Source organism: Denticeps clupeoides, unplaced genomic scaffold, assembly GCF_900700375.1.
Source record: "Denticeps clupeoides unplaced genomic scaffold, fDenClu1.1, whole genome shotgun sequence".
NCBI classification, from domain to species: Eukaryota; Metazoa; Chordata; class Actinopteri; order Clupeiformes; family Denticipitidae; genus Denticeps; species Denticeps clupeoides.
In genome coordinates this window covers 54,552-72,582 of record NW_021629701.1, presented here as the reverse complement: position 1 = coordinate 72,582, position 18,031 = coordinate 54,552, and the positions used below count along the sequence as shown (strand labels likewise).

At 43.4% G+C, this 18,031-nt stretch overlaps 21 non-coding genes across 21 annotated transcripts; all 21 read right to left on the bottom strand.

Moving 5' to 3' along the window:
- Positions 1–107: 107 nt before the first annotated feature.
- trnal-uaa (transfer RNA leucine (anticodon UAA)) lies at positions 108–189 on the bottom strand. The gene has a single exon. It is a non-coding gene; the product is annotated as a tRNA-Leu (tRNA).
- A 796-nt stretch (positions 190–985) lies between these two features.
- trnag-ccc (transfer RNA glycine (anticodon CCC)) lies at positions 986–1,057 on the bottom strand. The gene has a single exon. It is a non-coding gene; the product is annotated as a tRNA-Gly (tRNA).
- Positions 1,058–1,335: 278 nt separating this feature from the next.
- On the bottom strand, positions 1,336–1,417 carry trnal-uag (transfer RNA leucine (anticodon UAG)). The gene has a single exon. It is a non-coding gene; the product is annotated as a tRNA-Leu (tRNA).
- A 731-nt stretch (positions 1,418–2,148) lies between these two features.
- trnal-uaa (transfer RNA leucine (anticodon UAA)) lies at positions 2,149–2,230 on the bottom strand. The gene has a single exon. It is a non-coding gene; the product is annotated as a tRNA-Leu (tRNA).
- Positions 2,231–2,733: 503 nt separating this feature from the next.
- Positions 2,734–2,805, bottom strand: trnag-ccc (transfer RNA glycine (anticodon CCC)). The gene has a single exon. It is a non-coding gene; the product is annotated as a tRNA-Gly (tRNA).
- A 276-nt stretch (positions 2,806–3,081) lies between these two features.
- trnal-uag (transfer RNA leucine (anticodon UAG)) lies at positions 3,082–3,163 on the bottom strand. Its single transcript has one exon. It is a non-coding gene; the product is annotated as a tRNA-Leu (tRNA).
- A 797-nt stretch (positions 3,164–3,960) lies between these two features.
- Positions 3,961–4,032, bottom strand: trnag-ccc (transfer RNA glycine (anticodon CCC)). Its single transcript has one exon. It is a non-coding gene; the product is annotated as a tRNA-Gly (tRNA).
- Positions 4,033–4,310: 278 nt separating this feature from the next.
- trnal-uag (transfer RNA leucine (anticodon UAG)) lies at positions 4,311–4,392 on the bottom strand. The gene has a single exon. It is a non-coding gene; the product is annotated as a tRNA-Leu (tRNA).
- A 731-nt stretch (positions 4,393–5,123) lies between these two features.
- On the bottom strand, positions 5,124–5,205 carry trnal-uaa (transfer RNA leucine (anticodon UAA)). Its single transcript has one exon. It is a non-coding gene; the product is annotated as a tRNA-Leu (tRNA).
- Positions 5,206–5,936: 731 nt separating this feature from the next.
- Positions 5,937–6,018, bottom strand: trnal-uaa (transfer RNA leucine (anticodon UAA)). The gene has a single exon. It is a non-coding gene; the product is annotated as a tRNA-Leu (tRNA).
- A 731-nt stretch (positions 6,019–6,749) lies between these two features.
- Positions 6,750–6,831, bottom strand: trnal-uaa (transfer RNA leucine (anticodon UAA)). Its single transcript has one exon. It is a non-coding gene; the product is annotated as a tRNA-Leu (tRNA).
- A 789-nt stretch (positions 6,832–7,620) lies between these two features.
- On the bottom strand, positions 7,621–7,692 carry trnag-ccc (transfer RNA glycine (anticodon CCC)). Its single transcript has one exon. It is a non-coding gene; the product is annotated as a tRNA-Gly (tRNA).
- Positions 7,693–10,620: 2,928 nt separating this feature from the next.
- On the bottom strand, positions 10,621–10,702 carry trnal-aag (transfer RNA leucine (anticodon AAG)). The gene has a single exon. It is a non-coding gene; the product is annotated as a tRNA-Leu (tRNA).
- Positions 10,703–11,263: 561 nt separating this feature from the next.
- Positions 11,264–11,335, bottom strand: trnag-ccc (transfer RNA glycine (anticodon CCC)). The gene has a single exon. It is a non-coding gene; the product is annotated as a tRNA-Gly (tRNA).
- Positions 11,336–11,613: 278 nt separating this feature from the next.
- On the bottom strand, positions 11,614–11,695 carry trnal-uag (transfer RNA leucine (anticodon UAG)). The gene has a single exon. It is a non-coding gene; the product is annotated as a tRNA-Leu (tRNA).
- Positions 11,696–12,492: 797 nt separating this feature from the next.
- trnag-ccc (transfer RNA glycine (anticodon CCC)) lies at positions 12,493–12,564 on the bottom strand. The gene has a single exon. It is a non-coding gene; the product is annotated as a tRNA-Gly (tRNA).
- A 278-nt stretch (positions 12,565–12,842) lies between these two features.
- Positions 12,843–12,924, bottom strand: trnal-uag (transfer RNA leucine (anticodon UAG)). The gene has a single exon. It is a non-coding gene; the product is annotated as a tRNA-Leu (tRNA).
- Positions 12,925–13,654: 730 nt separating this feature from the next.
- Positions 13,655–13,736, bottom strand: trnal-uaa (transfer RNA leucine (anticodon UAA)). The gene has a single exon. It is a non-coding gene; the product is annotated as a tRNA-Leu (tRNA).
- A 731-nt stretch (positions 13,737–14,467) lies between these two features.
- trnal-uaa (transfer RNA leucine (anticodon UAA)) lies at positions 14,468–14,549 on the bottom strand. Its single transcript has one exon. It is a non-coding gene; the product is annotated as a tRNA-Leu (tRNA).
- A 731-nt stretch (positions 14,550–15,280) lies between these two features.
- On the bottom strand, positions 15,281–15,362 carry trnal-uaa (transfer RNA leucine (anticodon UAA)). The gene has a single exon. It is a non-coding gene; the product is annotated as a tRNA-Leu (tRNA).
- Positions 15,363–16,157: 795 nt separating this feature from the next.
- On the bottom strand, positions 16,158–16,229 carry trnag-ccc (transfer RNA glycine (anticodon CCC)). The gene has a single exon. It is a non-coding gene; the product is annotated as a tRNA-Gly (tRNA).
- Between the last annotated feature and the right edge of the window lie 1,802 nt (positions 16,230–18,031).

The following is an 18,031-nucleotide window of genomic DNA, read 5'->3' as shown; positions in this document are numbered from 1 at the left end:
TAGATGTTCACCATTAGGTGTGTCATAGGGTGTATTGTGTTTGCATGGCTGCTTGATGAACACCTAAAACTAAACACTACAATTAGTTCCCTGTACTTTAAACATAATGGCAGCGGTGGGATTTGAACCCACGCCTCCAAGGAGACTGGAGCTTAAATCCAGCGCCTTAGACCGCTCGGCCACACTACCATTCGTTAGCTCATTTCCGATTCTGATTTGTTATTGAACACTTGAGATGAAGACATGACCTTAGCCAAAATTTGGCTTAAAAAGTTGCACAACACAAAAGCAGGACAAAAAAAAGGACTGCGTTGGTTGGGAGTCCAACCTGGGTCAACTAACTGGAAGGCAGCTATGCTCACCACTATACAACCAAGGCACAAACTAGGAAGTTTCCATGTTGTGGAATACCAAGGGCATTTAGACCCAAAAGTGGTTATTGCTTTTGGTTGAATACAGATCAGATTGAGATGGGCTGTGGAAGTGAGTGGTGATGTAACTACATGATGATTAGAAGCATTAACTAATTCGTCCGAGCAATTGTCACAGTTTTACCCACAGAAACCATGGCACTGGTGAGGAATCGATCTAGTGCTGGATGCCTGAAAGAATCCATGGGCAGGGCAACAGCAGCAATGCATGGCCAGATACAAAAGTGTGTGTGACATGACAGGGCATGAACTTTACAGAATGCATGCATTGTTCATATTAAACAAACAAAAACTAGTTCATGACCTTTACTGCATTTTTAATCACATAGGCAGTTGTGGGATTTGAACCCACATTTGTAAAACAGACTGGACATTTACACTAGTAGCACAGACCTTTCAGACAAGCTACCTTCTGTGAGATATATTAAATGCAACATCTTTACCATGACTATTTTGAGGAAACTAGTAATGCTTCACAGAACATACAGTGACAGGAGACAACCAAAAGCATCGTACAAAGATCAATAGTTTGCGTGTTGTTGTAAAAGGTCCATTGCATTGGCCGGGAATCGAACCCGGGTCAACTGCTTGGGAAGCAGCTATGCTCACCACTATACCACCAATGCACACAGCTTGCAGGTTGTCGTAGATTTTCTTAAAGGGAGCATGGCACTGATAAGGAGTCAAACTAATGTTTGATGTGTAGTTAGAAGCTATACTCAGGATTTTGAGAACAATTTATGGCCAGGTGAAAGAGTGCGTGGGTAAAAGGACAGAGGATGAATGTTATTGACTGCTAGATGTTCACCATCAGGTGTGTCGTGGGTGTATTGTGTTTGCATGGCTGCTTGATGAACACCTAAAACAAAACACTACAATTAGTTCCTTGTAGTTTTCATCATAATGGCAGCGGTGGGATTTGAACCCACGCCTCCGAAGAGACTGGAGCCTAAATCCAGCGCCTTAGACCGCTCGGCCACACTACCACTCATTAGGTTAATTTAGATCCTGATGTGTTATAGAACACTTGAGATGAAAACATGACCTTAGCCAAAATTTGGCTTAAAAAGTTGCACAACACAAAAGCAGGATGAAAAAAGAGGACTGCGTTGGCTGGGAGTCCAACCCGGGTCAACTAACCTGAAGGCAGCTATGCTCACCACTATACAACAAAGGCACAAACTAGGAAGTTTTCCATGTTGTGGAAAACCAAGGGCATTTAGACCCAAAAGTGGTTATTTCTTTTGGTTGAATAGAGATCAGATTGAGATGGGCTTTGGAAGTGAGTGGTACTGTAACTACATGATGTTTAGAAAAATTAACTATTTCTTCTGAGCAATTGTCACAGTTTTTCCCACAGACAGCATGGCACTGGTGAGGAATCAGTCTAGTGCTGGATGCCTGAAAGAATCCATGGTCAGGGCAACAGCAGCAATGCATGGCCAAAGGAAAAAAGTGTGTGTGTGACATGACAGAGCATGAACTTTACAGAATGCATGCATTGTGCATTTTAAACAAACAAAAACAAATTCGTAACTTTCACTGCTGGTTTAATCATAAAGGCAGAGGTGAGATTTGTAAAATGAAAGAGGATGAATGTTGTTGACTGCTAGATGTTCACCATCACTTGTGTCCTGGGTGTATTGTGTTTTCATGGCTGCTTGATGAACACCTAAAACTAAGCACTACAATTAGTTCCTTGTAGTTTTCATCATAATGGCAGCGGTGGGATTTGAACCCACGCCTCCAAAGAGACTGGCGCTTAAATCCAGCGCCTTAGACCGCTCGGCCACACTACCATTCGTTAGCTTATTTTAGATCCTGATGTGTTATAGAACAATTGAGATGAAAACATGACCTTAGCCAAAATGTGGCTTAAAATTTCACAACACAAAAGCAGGACAAAAAAAAGGACTGCGTTGGCTGGGAGTCGAACCCGGGTAAACTAATTGGAAGGCAGTTATGTTCACCACTATACAACCAAGGCACAAACTAAGAAGTTTTCCATGTTGTGGAATACCAAGGGCATTTAGACCCAAAAGTGGTTATTGCTTTTGGTTGAATACAGATCAGATTGAGATGGGCTGTGGAAGTGATTGGTGATGTACAACAGACTGGACATTTACACTAGTAGCACAGACCTTTCAGACAAGCTACCTTCTGTGAGATTTATTAAATGCAACATCTTTACCATGACTATTTTGGGGAAACTAGTAATGCTTCACAGAACATACAGTGACAGGGGACAACCAAAAGCATCGTACAAAGATCAATAGTTTGCGTGTTGTTGTAAAAGGTCCATTGCATTGGCCGGGAATCGAACCCGGGTCAACTGCTTGGGAAGCAGCCATGCTCACCACTATACCACCAATGCACACAGCTCGCAGGATGTCGTAGTTTTTCTTAAAGGGAGCATGGCACTGATAAGGGGTCAAACTAATGTTTGATGTGTAGTTAGAAGCTATACTCAGGATTTTGAGAACAATTTATGGCCAGGTGAAAGAGTGCGTGGGTAAAAGGACAGGATGAATGTTATTGACTGCCAGATGTTCACCATCAGGTGTGTCGTGGGTGTATTGTGTTTTAATGGCTGCTTGATGAACACCTAAAACTAAGCACTAAAATTAGTTCCCTGTACTTTAAAATATAATGGCAGCGGTGGGATTTGAACCCACGCCTCCGAAGAGACTGGAGCCTAAATCCAGCGCCTTAGACCGCTCGGCCACACTACCACTCATTAGGTTAATTTAGATCCTGATGTGTTATAGAACACTTGAGATGAAAACATGACCTTAGCCAAAATTTGGCTTAAAAAGTTGCACAACACAAAAGCAGGACAAAAAAAAGGACTGCATTGGTTGGGAGTCCAACCTGGGTCAACTAATTGGAAGGCAGCTATGCTCACCACTATACAACCAAGGCACAAACTAGGAAGTTTTCCATGTTGTGGAATACCAAGGGCATTTAGACCCAAAAGTGGTTATTGCTTTTGGTTGAATACAGATCAGATTGAGATGGGCTGTGGAAGTGAGTGGTGATGTAACTACATGATGATTAGAAGCATTAACTAATTCGTCCGAGCAATTGTCACAGTTTTACCCACAGAAACCATGGCACTGGTGAGGAATCGATCTAGTGCTGGATGCCTGAAAGAATCCATGGGCAGGGCAACAGCAGCAATGCATGGCCAGATACAAAAGTGTGTGTGACATGACAGGGCATGAACTTTACAGAATGCATGCATTGTTCATTTTAAACAAACAAAAACTAGTTCATGACCTTTACTGCATTTTTAATCACATAGGCAGTTGTGGGATTTGAACCCACATTTGTAAAACAGACTGGACATTTACACTAGTAGCACAGACCTTTCAGACAAGCTACCTTCTGTGAGATATATTAAATGCAACATCTTTACCATGACTATTTTGAGGAAACTAGTAATGCTTCACAGAACATACAGTGACAGGAGACAACCAAAAGCATCGTTCAAAGATCAATGGTTTGCGTGTTGTTGTAAAAGGTCCATTGCATTGGCCGGGAATCGAACCCGGGTCAACTGCTTGGGAAGCAGCTATGCTCACCACTATACCACCAATGCACACAGCTTGCAGGTTGTCGTAGATTTTCTTAAAGGGAGCATGGCACTGATAAGGAGTCAAACTAATGTTTGATGTGTAGTTAGAAGCTATACTCAGGATTTTGAGAACAATTTATGGCCAGGTGAAAGAGTGCGTGGGTAAAAGGACAGAGGATGAATGTTATTGACTGCTAGATGTTCACCATCAGGTGTGTCGTGGGTGTATTGTGTTTTAATGGCTGCTTGATGAACACCTAAAACTAAGCACTACAATTAGTTCCCTGTACTTTAAAATATAATGGCAGCGGTGGGATTTGAACCCACGCCTCCGAAGAGACTGGAGCCTAAATCCAGCGCCTTAGACCGCTCGGCCACACTACCACTCATTAGGTTATTTTAGATCCTGATGTGTTATAGAACACTTGAGATGAAAACATGACCTTAGCCAAAATTTGGCTTAAAAAGTTGCACAACACAAAAGCAGGATGAAAAAAGAGGACTGCGTTGGCTGGGAGTCCAACCCGGGTCAACTAACCTGAAGGCAGCTATGCTCACCACTATACAACAAAGGCACAAACTAGGAAGTTTTCCATGTTGTGGAATACCAAGGGCATTTAGACCCAAAAGTGGTTATTTCTTTTGGTTGAATAGAGATCAGATTGAGATGGGCTGTGGAAGTGAGTGGTACTGTAACTACATGATGTTTAGAAAAATTAACTAATTCTTCTGAGCAATTGTCACAGTTTTTCCCACAGACAGCATGGCACTGGTGAGGAATCAATCTAGTGCTGGATGCCTGAAAGAATCCATGGTCAGGGCAACAGCAGCAATGCATGGCCAAATGAAAAAAGTGTGTGTGTGACATGACAGAGCATGAACTTTACAGAATGCATGCATTGTGCATTTTAAACAAACAAAAACAAATTCGTAACTTTCACTGCTGGTTTAATCATAAAGGCAGAGGTGAGATTTGTAAAATGAAAGAGGATGAATGTTGTTGACTGCTAGGTGTTCACCATCACTTGTGTCCTGGGTGTATTGTGTTTTCATGGCTGCTTGATGAACACCTAAAACTAAGCACTACAATTAGTTCCTTGTAGTTTTCATCATAATGGCAGCGGTGGGATTTGAACCCACGCCTCCAAGGAGACTGGAGCTTAAATCCAGCGCCTTAGACCGCTCGACCACACTACCACTCGTTAGCTTATTTTAGATCCTGATGTGTTATAGAACAATTGAGATGAAAACATGACCTTAGCCAAAATTTGGCTTAAAAAGTTGCACAACACAAAAGCAGGATGAAAAAAGAGGACTGCGTTGGCTGGGAGTCCAACCCGGGTCAACTAACCTGAAGGCAGCTATGCTCACCACTATACAACAAAGGCACAAACTAGGAAGTTTTCCATGTTGTGGAATACCAAGGGCATTTAGACCCAAAAGTGGTTATTTCTTTTGGTTGAATAGAGATCAGATTGAGATGGGCTGTGGAAGTGAGTGGTACTGTAACTACATGATGTTTAGAAAAATTAACTAATTCTTCTGAGCAATTGTCACAGTTTTTCCCACAGACAGCATGGCACTGGTGAGGAATCAGTCTAGTGCTGGATGCCTGAAAGAATCCATGGTCAGGGCAACAGCAGCAATGCATGGCCAAATGAAAAAAGTGTGTGTGTGACATGACAGAGCATGAACTTTACAGAATGCATGCATTGTGCATTTTAAACAAACAAAAACAAATTCGTAACTTTCACTGCTGGTTTAATCATAAAGGCAGAGGTGAGATTTGTAAAATGAAAGAGGATGAATGTTGTTGACTGCTAGGTGTTCACCATCACTTGTGTCCTGGGTGTATTGTGTTTTCATGGCTGCTTGATGAACACCTAAAACAAAACACTACAATTAGTTCCTTGTAGTTTTCATCATAATGGCAGCGGTGGGATTTGAACCCACGCCTCCAAGGAGACTGGAGCTTAAATCCAGCGCCTTAGACCGCTCGACCACACTACCACTCGTTAGCTTATTTTAGATCCTGATGTGTTATAGAACAATTGAGATGAAAACATGACCTTAGCCAAAATTTGGCTTAAAAAGTTGCACAACACAAAAGCAGGATGAAAAAAGAGGACTGCGTTGGCTGGGAGTCCAACCCGGGTCAACTAACCTGAAGGCAGCTATGCTCACCACTATACAACAAAGGCACAAACTAGGAAGTTTTCCATGTTGTGGAATACCAAGGGCATTTAGACCCAAAAGTGGTTATTTCTTTTGGTTGAATAGAGATCAGATTGAGATGGGCTGTGGAAGTGAGTGGTACTGTAACTACATGATGTTTAGAAAAATTAACTAATTCTTCTGAGCAATTGTCACAGTTTTTCCCACAGACAGCATGGCACTGGTGAGGAATCAGTCTAGTGCTGGATGCCTGAAAGAATCCATGGTCAGGGCAACAGCAGCAATGCATGGCCAAATGAAAAAAGTGTGTGTGTGACATGACAGAGCATGAACTTTACAGAATGCATGCATTGTGCATTTTAAACAAACAAAAACAAATTCGTAACTTTCACTGCTGGTTTAATCATAAAGGCAGAGGTGAGATTTGTAAAATGAAAGAGGATGAATGTTGTTGACTGCTAGATGTTCACCATCACTTGTGTCCTGGGTGTATTGTGTTTTCATGGCTGCTTGATGAACACCTAAAACTAAGCACTACAATTAGTTCCTTGTAGTTTTCATCATAATGGCAGCGGTGGGATTTGAACCCACGCCTCCAAAGAGACTGGAGCTTAAATCCAGCGCCTTAGACCGCTCGGCCACACTACCATTCGTTAGCTTATTTTAGATCCTGATGTGTTATAGAACAATTGAGATGAAAACATGACCTTAGCCAAAATGTGGCTTAAAATTTCACAACACAAAAGCAGGACAAAAAAAAGGACTGCGTTGGCTGGGAGTCGAACCCGGGTAAACTAATTGGAAGGCAGTTATGTTCACCACTATACAACCAAGGCACAAACTAAGAAGTTTTCCATGTTGTGGAATACCAAGGGCATTTAGACCCAAAAGTGGTTATTGCTTTTGGTTGAATACAGATCAGATTGAGATGGGCTGTGGAAGTGATTGGTGATGTAACTACATAATGTTTAGAAGCATTAACTAATTCTTCTGAGCAATTGTCACAGTTTTACCCACAGACAGCATGGCACTGGTGAGGAATCGATCTAGTGCTGGATGCCTGAAAGAATCCATGCATCCAGCAGCAATGCATGGCCAGATACAAAAGTGTGTGCGACATGACAGGGTATGAACTTTACCGAATGCATGCATTGTTCATTTTAAACAAACAAAAACTAATTCATGACCTTTACTGCATTTTTAATCACATAGGCAGTTGTGGGATTTGAACCCACATTTGTACAACAGACTGGACATTTACACTAGTAGCACAGACCTTTCAGACAAGCTACCTTCTGTGAGATTTATTAAATGCAACATCTTTACCATGACTATTTTGGGGAAACTAGTAATGCTTCACAGAACATACAGTGACAGGGGACAACCAAAAGCATCGTACAAAGATCAATAGTTTGCGTGTTGTTGTAAAAGGTCCATTGCATTGGCCGGGAATCGAACCCGGGTCAACTGCTTGGGAAGCAGCTATGCTCACCACTATACCACCAATGCACACAGCTTGCAGGATGTTGTAGTTTTTCTTAAAGGGAGCATGGCACTGATAAGGGGTCAAACTAATGTTTGATGTGTAGTTAGAAGCTATACTCAGGATTTTGAGAACAATTTATGGCCAGGTGAAAGAGTGCGTGGGTAAAAGGACAGGATGAATGTTATTGACTGCTAGATGTTCACCATCAGGTGTGTCGTGGGTGTATTGTGTTTTAATGGCTGCTTGATGAACACCTAAAACTAAGCACTACAATTAGTTCCCTGTACTTTAAAACATAATGGCAGCGGTGGGATTTGAACCGACGCCTCCGAAGAGACTGGAGCCTAAATCCAGCGCCTTAGCCCACTCGGCTCATTTTAGATCCTGATGTGTTAAAGAACACTTGAGATGAAGACATGACCTCATCCAAAATTTGGCTTAAAAAAAGAGGACTGCATTGGCTGGGAGTCGAACCTGGGTATCTTGCTTGGAAGGCAGCTATGCTCAACACTATTCAGAATCAGAAACAGAATCGTATTTATTGGCCAAGTAAGTGCAAGCACATACAAGGAAATTGATTCCGGTAGATGGTGTCTCTCAAGTACAATGTAGGAAAAAAAGATAAAAAACAACAACAACAACAAACAACAACAACAACAATGTGTAAGGGTGTTGTGTTATTGTCCAAGTTGTGGATTGTTTGTGATTTATAAATAACTATAACTATATCTACTATTTATGAATAAATAGGCAAAAAACAAACGAAATCTTATATACAAGTGAACATAAAGTGCAGTGTGTAATGATGGATGAGATTTACAGTATCAGCCGTTTAGGAGGGAGATGGCGAGGGGGAAGAAACTGTTCTTGTGTCGGCTGGTCCTGGTCTGCAGGCTTCTATAACGTCTGCCAGCGAGCAGCAGGTCAAAGAGCCTGTGACCAGGGTGTGAGGGGTCTGAGATGATTTTCCCTGCCCTTTTCCTGGATCTTGAGAGGTACAGGTCCTGGATGGAGGGCAAGGGGGCACCGGTGATCCTTTCTGCTGACCGTACAGTCCGCTGCAGTCTGATCCTGTCCGGTTTAGTGGCTGCTCCATACCAGACAGTGATGGAGGAGCACAGGACAGACTCAATGACCGCAGTGTAGAACTGGATCAGCAGCTCCTGTGGAAGACTGTACTTCCCCAGTTACCTCAGGAAGTACATCCTCTGCTGGGTCTTTTTGAGGATGGAGGAGATGTTGGTCTCCCACTTCAGGTCCTGGGAAATGGTGGTGCCTAGGAATGTGAAGGTCTCCACAATAGACACCAGCCTGTCTGATATAGTGAGGGGGAGCAATGTTGAGGGATGTCTCCTGAAGTCCACCGTCATCTCCACAGTCTTAAGCGTGTTCAGCACCAGGTTGTGTTGACTGCACCAGAGTACCAGACGCTCAACTTCCTGTCGGTATGCAGACTCATCACCATCCTGGATGAGCCCAATGACAGTGGTGTCGTCTGCAAACTTCAGGAGTTTCACAGTTGAGTTCCTGGAGGGCAGTCGTTGGTGTACAGGGAGAAGAGAAGTGGGGAGAGGACACATCTGTGAGGGGCACCAGTACTGAGGGACCGTGTTCCAGAAGTGATCTCCCTCAGCCTCACTTGCTGCTTCCTGTCTGTCAGGAAGCTGGTGATCCACTTGCAGGTACCAGGTGACACGCTGAGCTGGGAGAGTTTGGAGGTGAGGAGTTCAGGCACAATGGTGTTGAATGCCGAGCTGAAGTCCACAAACAGAATCCTGGCATAGGTTCCCGGGCGGTCGAGATGTTGCAGGATGTAATGCAGCCCCATATTCACTACATCATCCACCGACCTGTTTGCCCGGTAGGCAAACTGCAGGGGGTCCAGTTGGTGTTCTGTGATGTCCTTTAGATGGGCTAAAACCAGGCGTTCAAAGGATTTCATGACCACAGACGTCAAGACGACAGGTCTGTAGTCATTTGGAACAGTGATGGTGGGTTTCTTGGGGACCGGAATAATGGTGGAGCGTTTGAAGCAGGTGGGAACTTCACACAGCTCCAGGGATCTGTTGAAGATGTGGGGGAAGATGGGAGCCAGCTGTTCAGCACAGGCTTTGAGACAAGAGGGGGAGACACTGTCTGGACCTGCGGCTTTCCTGGTCTTCTGTTTCTGGAACAGCCAACGCACATCTTCAACGTGTATTCTGAGTTTCAGGGGGGGGGGGGGGGTTGTGATTGGAGTCGTTGACTCTGGGCAGGGGAGGGTGAGGGAGGAGGGTGGGGGGGAGAGAGGTGTGACAGGGTTCATTGTCTCTGGGAAGGGGTGGGTGACGGAGGAGGAGGGGGGGGGTGAGGAGTGATGGTGGTCTGTGTTTCTGGAGTGGGGTGGTTGAGGGGTGTGAATCTTCAACCAAGGCACAAACTAGGAAGTTTTCCATGTTGTGGAATACCAAAGTGCATTTAGACCAAAAAGTTGTATTTGCTTTTGGTTGAATACAGATCAGATTGAGATGGGCTGTGGAAGTGAGTGGTGGTGTAACTACATGATGTTAAGAAGCATTATTTAATTCCTCTGGGCAATTGTCACAGATTTTCCCACAGAGAGCATGGCCCGGGTGAGCAATCAATCTAATGCTGGATTCCTGAAAGAATCCATGGTCAGGGCAACAGCAGCAATGCATGGCCAGATAAAAAAGTGTGTGTGACATGACAGAGCATGAACTTTACAGAATGCATGCATTGTGCATTTTAAACAAAAAAAAAAAGTCCTTAACTTTCACTGCTGGTTTAATCATATAGGCAGAGGTGAGATTTGTAAAAAGACAGAGGATGAATATTATTGACTGCTAGATGTTCACCATTAGGTGTGTCATAGGTGTATTTTGTTTGCATGGCTGCTTGATGAACACCTAAAACTAAACACTACAATTAGTTCCCTGTACTTTAAAACATAATGGCAGCGGTGGGATTTGAACCCACGCCTCCGAAGAGACTGGAGCCTTAATCCAGCGCCTTAGACCGCTCGGCCACACTACCATTCGTTAGCTCATTTCCGATTCTGATGGTTGAATACAGATCAGATTGAGATGGGCTGTGGAAGTGATTGGATGATGTAACTACATAATGTTTAGAAGCATTAACTAATTCTTCTGAGCAATTGTCACAGTTTTACCCACAGACAGCATGGCACTGGTGAGGAATCGATCTAGTGCTGGATGCCTGAAAGAATCCATGCATCCAGCAGCAATGCATGGCCAGATACAAAAGTGTGTGCGACATGACAGGGTATGAACTTTACCGAATGCATGCATTGTTCATTTTAAACAAACAAAAAACTAATTCATGACCTTTACTGCATTTTTAATCACATAGGCAGTTGTGGGATTTGAACCCACATTTGTACAACAGACTGGACATTTACACTAGTAGCACAGACCTTTCAGACAAGCTACCTTCTGTGAGATTTATTAAATGCAACATCTTTACCATGACTATTTTGAGGAAACTAGTAATGCTTCACAGAACATACAGTGACAGGAGACAACCAAAAGCATCGTACAAAGATCAATGGTTTGCGTGTTGTTGTAAAAGGTCCATTGCATTGGCCGGGAATCGAACCCGGGTCAACTGCTTGGGAAGCAGCTATGCTCACCACTATACCACCAATGCACACAGCTTGCAGGTTGTCGTAGATTTTCTTAAAGGGAGCATGGCACTGATAAGGAGTCAAACTAATGTTTGATGTGTAGTTAGAAGCTATACTCAGGATTTTGAGAACAATTTATGGCCAGGTGAAAGAGTGCGTGGGTAAAAGGACAGAGGATGAATGTTATTGACTGCTAGATGTTCACCATCAGGTGTGTCGTGGGTGTATTGTGTTTGCATGGCTGCTTGATGAACACCTAAAACAAAACACTACAATTAGTTCCTTGTAGTTTTCATCATAATGGCAGCGGTGGGATTTGAACCCACGCCTCCGAAGAGACTGGAGCCTAAATCCAGCGCCTTAGACCGCTCGGCCACACTACCACTCATTAGGTTAATTTAGATCCTGATGTGTTATAGAACACTTGAGATGAAAACATGACCTTAGCCAAAATTTGGCTTAAAAAGTTGCACAACACAAAAGCAGGACAAAAAAAAGGACTGCATTGGTTGGGAGTCCAACCTGGGTCAACTAATTGGAAGGCAGCTATGCTCACCACTATACAACCAAGGCACAAACTAGGAAGTTTTCCATGTTGTGGAATACCAAGGGCATTTAGACCCAAAAGTGGTTATTGCTTTTGGTTGAATACAGATCAGATTGAGATGGGCTGTGGAAGTGAGTGGTGATGTAACTACATGATGATTAGAAGCATTAACTAATTCGTCCGAGCAATTGTCACAGTTTTACCCACAGAAACCATGGCACTGGTGAGGAATCGATCTAGTGCTGGATGCCTGAAAGAATCCATGGGCAGGGCAACAGCAGCAATGCATGGCCAGATACAAAAGTGTGTGTGACATGACAGGGCATGAACTTTACAGAATGCATGCATTGTTCATTTTAAACAAACAAAAACTAGTTCATGACCTTTACTGCATTTTTAATCACATAGGCAGTTGTGGGATTTGAACCCACATTTGTAAAACAGACTGGACATTTACACTAGTAGCACAGACCTTTCAGACAAGCTACCTTCTGTGAGATATATTAAATGCAACATCTTTACCATGACTATTTTGAGGAAACTAGTAATGCTTCACAGAACATACAGTGACAGGAGACAACCAAAAGCATCGTTCAAAGATCAATGGTTTGCGTGTTGTTGTAAAAGGTCCATTGCATTGGCCGGGAATCGAACCCGGGTCAACTGCTTGGGAAGCAGCTATGCTCACCACTATACCACCAATGCACACAGCTTGCAGGTTGTCGTAGATTTTCTTAAAGGGAGCATGGCACTGATAAGGAGTCAAACTAATGTTTGATGTGTAGTTAGAAGCTATACTCAGGATTTTGAGAACAATTTATGGCCAGGTGAAAGAGTGCGTGGGTAAAAGGACAGAGGATGAATGTTATTGACTGCTAGATGTTCACCATCAGGTGTGTCGTGGGTGTATTGTGTTTTAATGGCTGCTTGATGAACACCTAAAACTAAGCACTACAATTAGTTCCCTGTACTTTAAAATATAATGGCAGCGGTGGGATTTGAACCCACGCCTCCGAAGAGACTGGAGCCTAAATCCAGCGCCTTAGACCGCTCGGCCACACTACCACTCATTAGATTATTTTAGATCCTGATGTGTTATAGAACACTTGAGATGAAAACATGACCTTAGCCAAAATTTGGCTTAAAAAGTTGCACAACACAAAAGCAGGATGAAAAAAGAGGACTGCGTTGGCTGGGAGTCCAACCCGGGTCAACTAACCTGAAGGCAGCTATGCTCACCACTATACAACAAAGGCACAAACTAGGAAGTTTTCCATGTTGTGGAATACCAAGGGCATTTAGACCCAAAGTGGTTATTTCTTTTGGTTGAATAGAGATCAGATTGAGATGGGCTGTGGAAGTGAGTGGTACTGTAACTACATGATGTTTAGAAAAATTAACTAATTCTTCTGAGCAATTGTCACAGTTTATCCCACAGACAGCATGGCACTGGTGAGGAATCAATCTAGTGCTGGATGCCTGAAAGAATCCATGGTCAGGGCAACAGCAGCAATGCATGGCCAAATGAAAAAAGTGTGTGTGTGACATGACAGAGCATGAACTTTACAGAATGCATGCATTGTGCATTTTAAACAAACAAAAACAAATTCGTAACTTTCACTGCTGGTTTAATCATAAAGGCAGAGGTGAGATTTGTAAAATGAAAGAGGATGAATGTTGTTGACTGCTAGGTGTTCACCATCACTTGTGTCCTGGGTGTATTGTGTTTTCATGGCTGCTTGATGAACACCTAAAACTAAGCACTACAATTAGTTCCTTGTAGTTTTCATCATAATGGAAGCGGTGGGATTTGAACCCACGCCTCCAAGGAGACTGGAGCTTAAATCCAGCGCCTTAGACCGCTCGACCACACTACCACTCGTTAGCTTATTTTAGATCCTGATGTGTTATAGAACAATTGAGATGAAAACATGACCTTAGCCAAAATTTGGCTTAAAAAGTTGCACAACACAAAAGCAGGATGAAAAAAGAGGACTGCGTTGGCTGGGAGTCCAACCCGGGTCAACTAACCTGAAGGCAGCTATGCTCACCACTATACAACAAAGGCACAAACTAGGAAGTTTTCCATGTTGTGGAATACCAAGGGCATTTAGACCCAAAAGTGGTTATTTCTTTTGGTTGAATAGAGATCAGATTGAGATGGGCTGTGGAAGTGAGTGGTACTGTAACTACATGATGTTTAGAAAAATTAACTAATTCTTCTGAGCAATTGTCACAGTTTTTCCCACAGACAGCATGGCACTGGTGAGGAATCAGTCTAGTGCTGGATGCCTGAAAGAATCCATGGTCAGGGCAACAGCAGCAATGCATGGCCAAATGAAAAAAGTGTGTGTGTGACATGACAGAGCATGAACTTTACAGAATGCATGCATTGTGCATTTTAAACAAACAAAAACAAATTCGTAACTTTCACTGCTGGTTTAATCATAAAGGCAGAGGTGAGATTTGTAAAATGAAAGAGGATGAATGTTGTTGACTGCTAGGTGTTCACCATCACTTGTGTCCTGGGTGTATTGTGTTTTCATGGCTGCTTGATGAACACCTAAAACAAAACACTACAATTAGTTCCTTGTAGTTTTCATCATAATGGCAGCGGTGGGATTTGAACCCACGCCTCCAAGGAGACTGGAGCTTAAATCCAGCGCCTTAGACCGCTCGACCACACTACCACTCGTTAGCTTATTTTAGATCCTGATGTGTTATAGAACAATTGAGATGAAAACATGACCTTAGCCAAAATTTGGCTTAAAAAGTTGCACAACACAAAAGCAGGATGAAAAAAGAGGACTGCGTTGGCTGGGAGTCCAACCCGGGTCAACTAACCTGAAGGCAGCTATGCTCACCACTATACAACAAAGGCACAAACTAGGAAGTTTTCCATGTTGTGGAATACCAAGGGCATTTAGACCCAAAAGTGGTTATTTCTTTTGGTTGAATAGAGATCAGATTGAGATGGGCTGTGGAAGTGAGTGGTACTGTAACTACATGATGTTTAGAAAAATTAACTAATTCTTCTGAGCAATTGTCACAGTTTTTCCCACAGACAGCATGGCACTGGTGAGGAATCAGTCTAGTGCTGGATGCCTGAAAGAATCCATGGTCAGGGCAACAGCAGCAATGCATGGCCAAATGAAAAAAGTGTGTGTGTGACATGACAGAGCATGAACTTTACAGAATGCATGCATTGTGCATTTTAAACAAACAAAAACAAATTCGTAACTTTCACTGCTGGTTTAATCATAAAGGCAGAGGTGAGATTTGTAAAATGAAAGAGGATGAATGTTGTTGACTGCTAGATGTTCACCATCACTTGTGTCCTGGGTGTATTGTGTTTTCATGGCTGCTTGATGAACACCTAAAACTAAGCACTACAATTAGTTCCTTGTAGTTTTCATCATAATGGCAGCGGTGGGATTTGAACCCACGCCTCCAAGGAGACTGGAGCTTAAATCCAGCGCCTTAGACCGCTCGGCCACACTACCATTCGTTAGCTTATTTTAGATCCTGATGTGTTATAGAACAATTGAGATGAAAACATGACCTTAGCCAAAATGTGGCTTAAAATTTCACAACACAAAAGCAGGACAAAAAAAAGGACTGCGTTGGCTGGGAGTCGAACCCGGGTAAACTAATTGGAAGGCAGTTATGTTCACCACTATACAACCAAGGCACAAACTAAGAAGTTTTCCATGTTGTGGAATACCAAGGGCATTTAGACCCAAAAGTGGTTATTGCTTTTGGTTGAATACAGATCAGATTGAGATGGGCTGTGGAAGTGATTGGTGATGTAACTACATAATGTTTAGAAGCATTAACTAATTCTTCTGAGCAATTGTCACAGTTTTACCCACAGACAGCATGGCACTGGTGAGGAATCGATCTAGTGCTGGATGCCTGAAAGAATCCATGGGCAGGGCAACAGCAGCAATGCATGGCCAGATACAAAAGTGTGTGTGACATGACAGGGCATGAACTTTACAGAATGCATGCATTGTTCATTTTAAACAAACAAAAACTAATTCATGACCTTTACTGCATTTTTAATCACATAGGCAGTTGTGGGATTTGAACCCACATTTGTACAACAGACTGGACATTTACACTAGTAGCACAGACCTTTCAGACAAGCTACCTTCTGTGAGATTTATTAAATGCAACATCTTTACCATGACTATTTTGGGGAAACTAGTAATGCTTCACAAAACATACAGTGACAGGAGACAACCAAAAGCATCGTACAAAGATCAATGATTTGCGTGCTGTTGTAAAAGGTCCATTGCATTGGCCGGGAATCGAACCCGGGTCAACTGCTTGGGAAGCAGCTATGCTCACCACTATACCACCAATGCACACAGCTTGCAGGATGTCGTAGTTTTTCTTAAAGGGAGCATGGCACTGATAAGGAGTCAAACTAATGTTTGATGTGTAGTTAGAAGCTATACTCAGGATTTTGAGAACAATTTATGGCCAGGTGAAAGAGTGCGTGGGTGAAAGGACAGGATGAATGTTATTGACTGCTAGATGTTCACCATCAGGTGTGTCGTGGGTGTATTGTGTTTTAATGGCTGCTTGATGAACACCTAAAACTAAGCACTACAATTAGTTCCCTGTACTTTAAAACATAATGGCAGCGGTGGGATTTGAACCCACGCCTCCGAAGAGACTGGAGCCTAAATCCAGCGCCTTAGCCCACTCGGCTCATTTTAGATCCTGATGTGTTAAAGAACACTTGAGATGAAGACATGACCTTATCCAAAATTTGGCTTAAAAAAAGAGGACTGCGTTGGCTGGGAGTCGAACCTGGGTATCTTGCTTGGAAGGCAGCTATGCTCAACACTATTCAGAATCAGAAACAGAATCGTATTTATTGGCCAAGTAAGTGCAAGCACATACAAGGAAATTGATTCCGGTAGATGGTGTCTCTCAAGTACAATGTAGGAAAAAAAGATAAAAAACAACAACAACAACAAACAACAACAATGTGCAAGGGTGTTGTGTTATTGTCCAAATTGTGGATTGTTTGTGATTTATAAATAACTATAACTATATCTACTATTTATGAATAAATAGGCAAAAAACAAACGAAATCTTATATACAAGTGAACATAAAGTGCAGTGTGTAATGATGGATGAGATTTACAGTATCAGCCGTTTAGGAGGGAGATGGCGAGGGGGAAGAAACTGTTCTTGTGTCGGCTGGTCCTGGTCTGCAGGCTTCTATAACGTCTGCCAGCGAGCAGCAGGTCAAAGAGCCTGTGACCAGGGTGTGAGGGGTCTGAGATGATTTTCCCTGCCCTTTTCCTGGATCTTGAGAGGTACAGGTCCTGGATGGAGGGCAAGGGGGCACCGGTGATCCTTTCTGCTGACCGTACAGTCCGCTGCAGTCTGATCCTGTCCGGTTTAGTGGCTGCTCCATACCAGACAGTGATGGAGGAGCACAGGACAGACTCAATGACCGCAGTGTAGAACTGGATCAGCAGCTCCTGTGGAAGACTGTACTTCCCCAGTTGCCTCAGGAAGTACATCCTCTGCTGGGTCTTTTTGAGGATGGAGGAGATGTTGGTCTCCCACTTCAGGTCCTGGGAAATGGTGGTGCCTAGGAATGTGAAGGTCTCCACAATAGACACCAGCCTGTCTGATATAGTGAGGGGGAGCAATGTTGAGGGATGTCTCCTGAAGTCCACCGTCATCTCCACAGTCTTAAGCGTGTTCAGCACCAGGTTGTGTTGACTGCACCAGAGTACCAGACGCTCAACTTCCTGTCGGTATGCAGACTCATCACCATCCTGCATGAGCCCAATGACAGTGGTGTCGTCTGCAAACTTCAGGAGTTTCACAGTTGAGTTCCTGGAGGGCAGTCGTTGGTGTACAGGGAGAAGAGAAGTGGGGAGAGGACACATCCGTGAGGGGCACCAGTACTGAGGGACCGTGTTCCAGAAGTGATCTCCCTCAGCCTCACTTGCTGCTTCCTGTCTGTCAGGAAGCTGGTGATCCACTTGCAGGTACCAGGTGACACGCTGAGCTGGGAGAGTTTGGAGGTGAGGAGTTCAGGCACAATGGTGTTGAATGCCGAGCTGAAGTCCACAAACAGAATCCTGGCATAGGTTCCCGGGCGGTCGAGATGTTGCAGGATGTAATGCAGCCCCATATT